Genomic DNA, 8308 nt, shown 5'->3' with positions numbered 1-8308 from the left:
AAAAAAAAAAAAAAAAAAGTCCACAGATCCCTAGGGCAGAGGCACAGTGCAGCCAAGCTCTTTGCTGAGGCAAAGCAAAAGTGACCTCTGCTTCGGTTCCCAATAAATACTTGTAAGTATTGTCCTTTCCATCTGAGACTACCTCAGCGTGAACTTGATTGTCTGTATCACTATCAGCATTTTGGTCACAACCATTCAGCAAGCCTCTAGAAAGTCCCCAAACTCCCTCATCTTCCTGTTGTCTTCTGAGCCCTCCACACTCTTCCAACCTCTGCCTGTTAAGTTCCAAAGCCAATTCCACATTTTCAGATATCTTGATAGCAATGCCCTACTTCTTAGTACAATTTTCTTGTATTACTCCATTCTTGCAGTATGATAAAGAAATACCTGAGACTGGATAATTTATAAAGAAAAGAGGTTGAGGCCAGGCGTGGTGGCTCAAGCCTGTAATCCCAGCACTTTGGGAGGCCGAGACGGGCGGATCACGAGGTCAGGAGATCGAGACCATCCTGGCTAACCCGGTGAAACCCCGTCTCTACTAAAAAATTTAAAAAAAATTAGCCAGGTGAGGTGGCAGGCGCCTGTAGTCCCAGCTACTCGGGAGGCTGAGGCAGGAGAATGGTGTAAACCCGGGAGGCAGAGCTTGCAGTGAGCTGAGATCTGGCCACTGCACTCCAGCCTGGGCGACAGAGCGAGACTCTGTCTCAAAAAAAAAAAAAAAAAAAAAAAGGTTGAATTGGCCCATGATTCTGCAGACTGTATAGGAAGCATGGTACAGGAAGGATGGCATCTGCTCAGCTTCTGGGGAGGCCTCAGGAAACTGACAATCATGGTGGAAGGCAAAGGGGGAGCCGCACTTCACATGGCCAGAGGAGGAACAAGAGAGAGCAGGGCAAGGTGCCACAGACTTTTAAATGACCAGTTCTCACAAGAACTTACTATCACAAGAACAGTACCACAGGGATTGTGCTGAACCATTCATGAAGTACCACCATCCAATCACCTCCCACCAGGCCCCACCTCCAATATTGGGAATTAGAATTTGACATGAGATGTGGGTGGAGATTCAAATCCAAACCGTGTCCTTTTGCTTTTTTCTGTTTTCTGTTTACAGGGTAGATTTTTCTCCATCCCTTTACTTCGAGCCTACGGGTGTCACTGCGTCTGAGATGGGTCTCTTGAAGACAGCATACCATTGGATCTTGCTTCTTTATCCAGGTTGCCACTGTGCCTCTTAATTGGGGTATTTAGCCTGCTTACAGTCAAGGTTAGTATTTATTTATATGTGTAGACTTGATCCTGTCATGTTGTTAGCTGGTTATTATGCAGACTTGTTTGTGTAGTTGTTTTACAGTGTCACTGGTCTGTGAACCTAAGTGTGCTTTTGTGGTGGCTGGTAATGGTCTTTTCTTTCCATATTTAGCACTCCCTTCAGGACTTCTTGTACAGATGTTCTCTTTTATTGTAATCGCACAGGATGGGCTCTGTCCCCCAAATAACATGTGGTGATGAAACATGTGAAATGTTATCTGCCAGGGTCACTCATTACAGACTCTGTGTCCAGAGTATTTTATCATGGCTCTGTTTTCTGTTAGTTGTAATAGAATACCTGAAATCTGGCTGGGCATGGTGGCTCATGCCTGTAATCCCAACACTTTGGGAGGCTGAGGCAGGTGGATCATTTGAGGCCAGGAGTTTGTGAACAGCCCAGCCAACGTGGTGGAACCCCGTCTCTACTGAAATACAAAAACAAAGCTGGCATGGTGGTGCATGCCTGTAATCCCAGCTACTTGGGAGGCTGAGGCAGGAGAATTACTTGAACTGGGAGGTTGAGGCTGCAGTGAGCCAAGCTTGCCCCACTGCATTCCAGCCTGTGCAACACAGCAAGACTGTTTCAAAACAAACAAAAAACACCCCTGAATTTGGGTTAATATATAAAAAATACCTATTTTGTACAATTCTCAAAGTTTGGAAATCCAAGGGCAAATGGGGTACATCTGGTGAAAGCTTCTTGCTCTTTACTATCTGAGGCAGTGGAGATCACTAGGCAAGGGGGCTGATTGTGCTAACTCTGGTCTGTTTCTCTTCTTACAAGGCCACAAGTCTTATTTGTAGGATAACCCATTAATTCATTACCTCTTCAGTTCATCAGTGGATTAATCCATTCATGAGGCAGAGTCCTCATGACCTCTTCAAGGCCCTGCTTTCAGTACTGACACATTGGGGACCAAATTGCATTATGAGTTTTGGAAGGGGAAATTATTCACAGCTAGCAAGGGCTGATTAGGTACACTGCTTCAGCTGAAAATCTCAAACTCTGAGGGAAAATGGGAATTAGGCAAATACCATATTGTTTGCATAAGTAGTTAAGGCACACACAACCCCATGTTATGTTGGTGCAGGTCTTCCTAAATCTAGCCCCTAGATACCATTAAAAGTTCAACTTTCTAAATAAACATGTAAGACTATGCAGTTATGTTTGAGACTTTCTCATGAGAGGTAGTACTGACCCACTATACAGAGAGACACTAGAGGTGATCCAGGCAGCATATCTCAGTCTCTGAAATCACCAGTGAGAGGCGTGTCCCTGTTGGCTGTTACTTTACTGAATATATTCAGTAGCATCAGAATTGCTGTGATGGAGAAAGTGAGTGTAGACAGAAGAGGCTGACCAAGTCATTGAATAAATGTTTGGAGTCTATAGCATTGTGTGAACTTCCTCTAAAGTGAGTGTAGATTCCTAGTGCTGTCAGTCTGAACCTTCCTCCTCTGCATATGTGGGATGTTTCAGAACTCAGTGACCTTTGAGGATGTGGCTGTGAACTTCACATAGCAGGAGTGGGCTTTGCTGGGTCCTTCCCAGAAGACTCTCTACAGAGATGTGATGCGGGAAACCTTCAGGAACCTGATGTCTGTAGGTAAGGATGACATCATTTCTTCACTTAGTCAATTACAGAACAAGTGTTTCCTGGTCATCTCCACTGCTCAATGATTTGGAACATGGTAGGCAATACAGTAGACCCTTGAACAAAGTGGGGGCTAGAGACTCTGATCATTCACACAGTCAATCAGATGCCTGTGAATTTAGAGTCCCTAAAAAGTTAACTACTAATAGACTACTGTAGACCAGAGCTTTATTGATAACAAAGTCTATTAACACATATTTTATGTTTGATATATATCTATATACATATATATGGCCAGGTGTGGGGGCTCACACCTGTAATTCCAGTACTTTGGGAGGCTGAGGCGGGAGGATTGCTTGAGTTCACGATTTTGAGACCAGCTGTAGCAATGAAGTGATAATCCTATCTGTATAAAAAATTAAAAAATTAGCCAGGCATGGTGGCACACCTGTGTTCCTAGCTATTCAGAAGGCTGAGGCAGTCGGTTTGCTTGAATCAGGAAGGTTGAGCTTGTGGTAAACCATGATTGCACCACTACACTTTAGCCTGGGCAACAGAGTGAGTCCCTGTATGAAAAAAATAAAAACTAATAAATGTGTGTGGCTGGGCGCAGTGGCTCAAGCCTGTAATCCCAGCACTTTGGAAGGCCAAGGCAGGTGAATCACTTGAGGTCAGGCGTTCAAGACCAGCCTGGCCACCACGATGAAACCCCATCTCTATTAAAAATACAAAACTTAGCTGGGTGTGGTGGTAGGCACCTGTAATCCCAGCTACTTGGGAGGCTGAGACATGAAAATCACTTGAACCTGGGAGGGGGAGGTTGCAGTGAGCCAAGATCACACCACTGCACTCCAGCCTAGGTGACAGAGTGAGACGTTGTCTCAAAAAAAAAAAAAAAAATGTGTGTGTCTGTATATATATATATGTTTAAGACAGTGTCTCTTAGACATAGACTTGCTAGGTCTACAGGCGAGTGCCACCATCCCCAGCTACTTTTTGTACAAATTTTTTTGTAAGGTAGAGGGGTCTTGAACTCCTGGCCTCAAGCTTTCCCCCTCCCTAGCATCCCAAATTGCAGGGATTACAGGCATGAGCTACCATGCCAAGCCTGTTTGGTATATTGTATGTACTGTATTCTTACAATAAAATTTTTCTTTGGAAAAGGTTATCAAAAAAATTAGAAGAGAAGATATATTGACTTTAGTAAGTAAAAGTGGATTATCAAGATGTTCTTCCTTGTCTTCACATTGAGTAACCTGAGCAAAAGGAGGGCTTGGTCTTGCTCTTAGGGATGGCAAGAGCTGATGAAAATGTGCATGAGTGGACTGTGCAGTTCAAACCCATGTTGGCCAAGGTTCAACTAAACTTTGGTGAATAAATCAGCCATGAACATAGAATCTAATAATTTTTCTATAATTTTGTAATAACTTACGACTTTTATGGGTCTAAATTTTATTCCTAAAATGTAAAGACCAGATCACTGAAGATCAGTACAGTAATTCCAGAAGAGCGGCCGGGCGCGGTGGCTCAAGCCTGTAATCCCAGCACTTTGGGAGGCCGAGGCGGGCGGATCACGAGGTCAGGAGATCGAGACCATCCTGGCTAACATGGTGAAACCCCGTCTCTACTAAAAATACAAAAAAGAAAAACTAGCCGGGCATGGTGGCAGGCACCTGTAATCCCAGCTAGTCGGGAGGCTGAGGCAGGAGAAAGGCGTGGGCCCGGGAGACAGAGCTTGCAGTGAGCCGAGATCGTGCCACTGCACTCCAGACTGGGCGACAAAGCAAGACTCTCTCTCAAAAAAAAAATAATAATAATAATTCCAGAAGAAATATAAGGTAATATGCACTTACAACCTAGAGCTATGTCCCTTAAGATATTGTTAGAATGGACCAGGTGCGGTGGCTCACACCTGTAATCCCGGCACTTTGGGAGGCTGAGGCGGGTGGATCACGAGGTCAGGTGATCGAGACCATCCTGGTTAACATAGTGAAACCCTGTCTCTACTAAAAATACAAAAAATTAGCCGGGTGTGGTGGCGGGCGCCTGTAGTCCCAGCTACTCAGGAGGCTGAGGCAGGAGAATGGCTTGAACCCAGAGGCAGAGGTTGCAGTGAGCCAAGATTGCGCCACTGTACTCCAGCCTGAGTAACAGAGCAAGACTCTGTCTCAAAAAAGAAAAAAAAAAAAAATTGTTAGAATGACAAAAAAAATTTAAAAGCAAGCAAAGAAAATGAAGCAGCCCATCTTCAAATTCATTCATTTTTAGAAAAATTTTTCCAGGCTGGGCATGGTGGCTCACACCTGTAATCCCAGCACTTTGGAAGGTCAAGGGAGGCAGACTGCTTGAGCCCAGGAGTTCAAGACCAGCCTGGGCAACATGGTGAAACCCCGTCTGTACAAAAATATAAAAGTTAGCCAGGCATGGTGGCATGCGCCTGAGGTCCCAGGTACTAGGAATGTTAAGGTGGGAGGATGACTTGGACCCAGGAAGTCAAGGGTGTGATGAATCGTGAACATTCCACTGCACTTCAGCCTGGGTGACAGAGTGAGACCCTGTCTCCAAAAAATTTTTTTTCCAAAAAAATATATATTTACACAAGATATAAATATCCAGTGTTTTCAAAATAGTTGCCTTGGAACCAGTGTTAACATTGATGTTCATCGTCAATTTCTTTTGATAATAAGTGTAATGCAGCCCTTTTGCAGAGTATTCAGTCCATTGACATTTACACTGTTCATACAGGCTAGAAAACCTACACTTTCCATCATAATGTAAAATATGTAAATCAAATACATACTAATGAATATAAAATCATTTATAAATCAACCCTTTGTATTGTGCTTCTGATTTCTCACAGCAGTCCTATGGTAGAGAGAGTCTGTGAAGGTAAAGAAAGATGGTCAATGTGAAGAAATCTTCAGCCTTATTCCACATGGTATAGTGAAGAAGACTTTTACTGGAGTCAAACCATGTGAAAGCAGTGTGTGTGGAGAAGGCAACCTGGATCATTCATCTCTTAATTGCTGCATCAGAGCTGACACTGGACACAAATCATATGAGTGTCAGGAACACAGAAGCCACATAAGCAGTGTGTGAAAACCTTCAGCTTTTGCCACTCCTTTCAAACACGTGAAAAGCCTCACACTGGAAAGAAACTCCATGATTGTAGGAAATGTGGAAAAACCTTCATTCTGTTCAAACCTTTCGAAGAAACCTGGTAATTCACAATGAAGATGAACCTTATAAATGTGAGTTTTGTGGGAAGGCTTTTGATAATCTACATTTATATCTTACACATGAAAGAACTCACACTGGAGAGAAACCTCATGAATGTAAACGATGTGGTAAATCCTTTGGTTATGCCGCTACCCTTTGAGTGCACGGAAGGACTCACACTGGAGAGAAGCCATATGAATGTAATAAATGTGGGAAAGCCTTCCGTTGTCCCAGTTCCTTTCATAGACATATAAGGTTTCTCTCCAGTGAGAGTCCTTTCAGGTGTAAACAACGTGGGAAAACCTCCAAGTGTTCCAATTACATTCAAATGCATGAAAGAACTCACACTGGAGAAAAACCCTATGCATGTCAGCAAGGTGGGAAAGTGTTATCTCATCTCACTAGCTTTCAAAGACACATGGTAATGCACACTGAAGATGGACCTCATAAATGTGAAATATGTGGGAAAACCTTTTACTCACCCTATTCATTTAGAAGACATGAAAGGACTCAAACTGGAGAGAAACCCTGTGAATGTAAGCCATGTGGGAGAGCCTTCGGTTGGTTCCAGTTCCATTCGAAAACATGTAAGAATTCACACCGGAGAGAAACCCTCTATATGTAAACAATGTGGCAAAGCCTTTAGATATCCCAGTTCTGTTCGAAATCATGAAAAGACTTACACTGGTGAAAAACCCTATGAATGTAAGCAATGTGGGAAAGCCTTTAGTTATTCCGGTTACTTTCGAATACATGAAATAATTCGCACTGGAGAGCAGGTGTATACATGTAAGGAATACAGAAAAACATTCCCTGATCCCAGTGCCTTTCATAAACATAAAAGTACCCACACTTCATGAATGTAAGGAATGTGGGAAAGCATTTGATTGATTTAGTTCCTTTCATAGTCATGAAGGGATTCACACTGGAGAGAAACCCTATGAATGCAGAACATGTGGAAAAGCCTTCAGTAGTTCTAAGTACTTAAAAATACATGGAACTCACACTGGAGACAAGTCCTATGCATGTAAAGAATGTGGGAAAGTATTTTATTGCCTCAGTCCCCTTCAAAGACATGAAAGGACTCACATCAGAGAAAAGTTGGATGAATGTAAAAAATGTGATAAAGCCTTCCATTCTTCCAGTACTGTTAATAAACCATGAAAAAACTCACATTTAAGAAAAACACAGTGATATTCAGAATATGGGAAACCTTTATCTTCCAGTCTTTTGAAGGCACATGGTGTGACCCACTGGTGACAGACCTTATGACTGTAAGGAGTGTGGAAAAGTATGTATTAGTCCTTGTGTGTTTTAGATTCATGAAAGAATTTACTCTGGAAGGAAACTAGGAATGTGGTAAAGCCTTGTGTAGTTTCAGTTTTCTCTTGAATAAAGTCATTTCCTGGTAGTCTCAGGGATTGGTTCCAGCACCCCTTGAGAATGTATAATTTTGCTCAAGTGCTTTATATAAAACAGTGTATTTGCTTATAACCTAGGCACATCCTCCCGTATCCTTTAAATCATCTCTAGATTACTTGTAATACCTAATGTATTATAAATGCTATGAAAACTTATTGTATTGTTTAGGGAAGTATGACAAAAAACATCTGTACATATTCAGTACAGACACAACCACCCTATGGCTACCTACCTAGTACATAACATTTTGCTAAAAAACAGTGATGGATTGGTTTCTTTTCTTTTTTTTTTTTTGCCGAGGATTGGTTTCATTAAATGACTTGAAAGACTGTATTAACTATTAACATTCTCTAAAACCCTGGTTATTTTCTCCTGGTAGCCCACACATGATGACGATTAGGATGCTCTGTGGTGCCTAAAGTTGCACTGTGTCAAGGTGCCAAGATACGGGGTGGTGTTGATAAGCAATGAGATATCAAATTAACTAGAATCATCTGACAGGGCATTAGAAGTATCATCTAGGTTGGAAGTACCAAGTTCTGACTGCAGATGTTGACTCTGGTGAATAATGCAAATGTTGGAACTATGGAATTTGAAGGTCAAAGATATTTAAGCATTGATGGTCCGACAGATTCTAGTTGGGGACATTCTCAAGGATGTGATTTACCCAGAGGTATTAACCCCAGTGGAGGAGCTAGATTAGTGTTTCTGGGGTCATGGTTAAAACTAGGTTCTACTTGGAATGGATATCTGATCAGAAA

The 8308-nt window shown here is 42.4% G+C and overlaps 1 long non-coding RNA gene across 1 annotated transcript in view; it reads left to right on the top strand.

Moving 5' to 3' along the window:
• The window catches only part of LOC108539658 (uncharacterized), a 10871-nt gene extending 3057 nt beyond the window's left edge, over nucleotides 1-7814 (top strand). Inside the window, exons 2-4 of the long non-coding RNA XR_001888449.1 lie at nucleotides 1115-1267; nucleotides 2792-2918; nucleotides 5767-7814. This is a non-coding gene — a long non-coding RNA (uncharacterized LOC108539658). The remainder of the gene's footprint in view (nucleotides 1-1114; nucleotides 1268-2791; nucleotides 2919-5766) is intronic.
• Nucleotides 7815-8308: the final 494 nt, after the last annotated feature.

This window comes from Rhinopithecus bieti, unplaced genomic scaffold, assembly GCF_001698545.2.
Source record: "Rhinopithecus bieti isolate Rb0 unplaced genomic scaffold, ASM169854v2 scaffold_15296, whole genome shotgun sequence".
NCBI lineage: Eukaryota > Metazoa > Chordata > Mammalia > Primates > Cercopithecidae > Rhinopithecus > Rhinopithecus bieti.
This window is presented reverse-complemented; position numbering and strand designations above follow the sequence as displayed.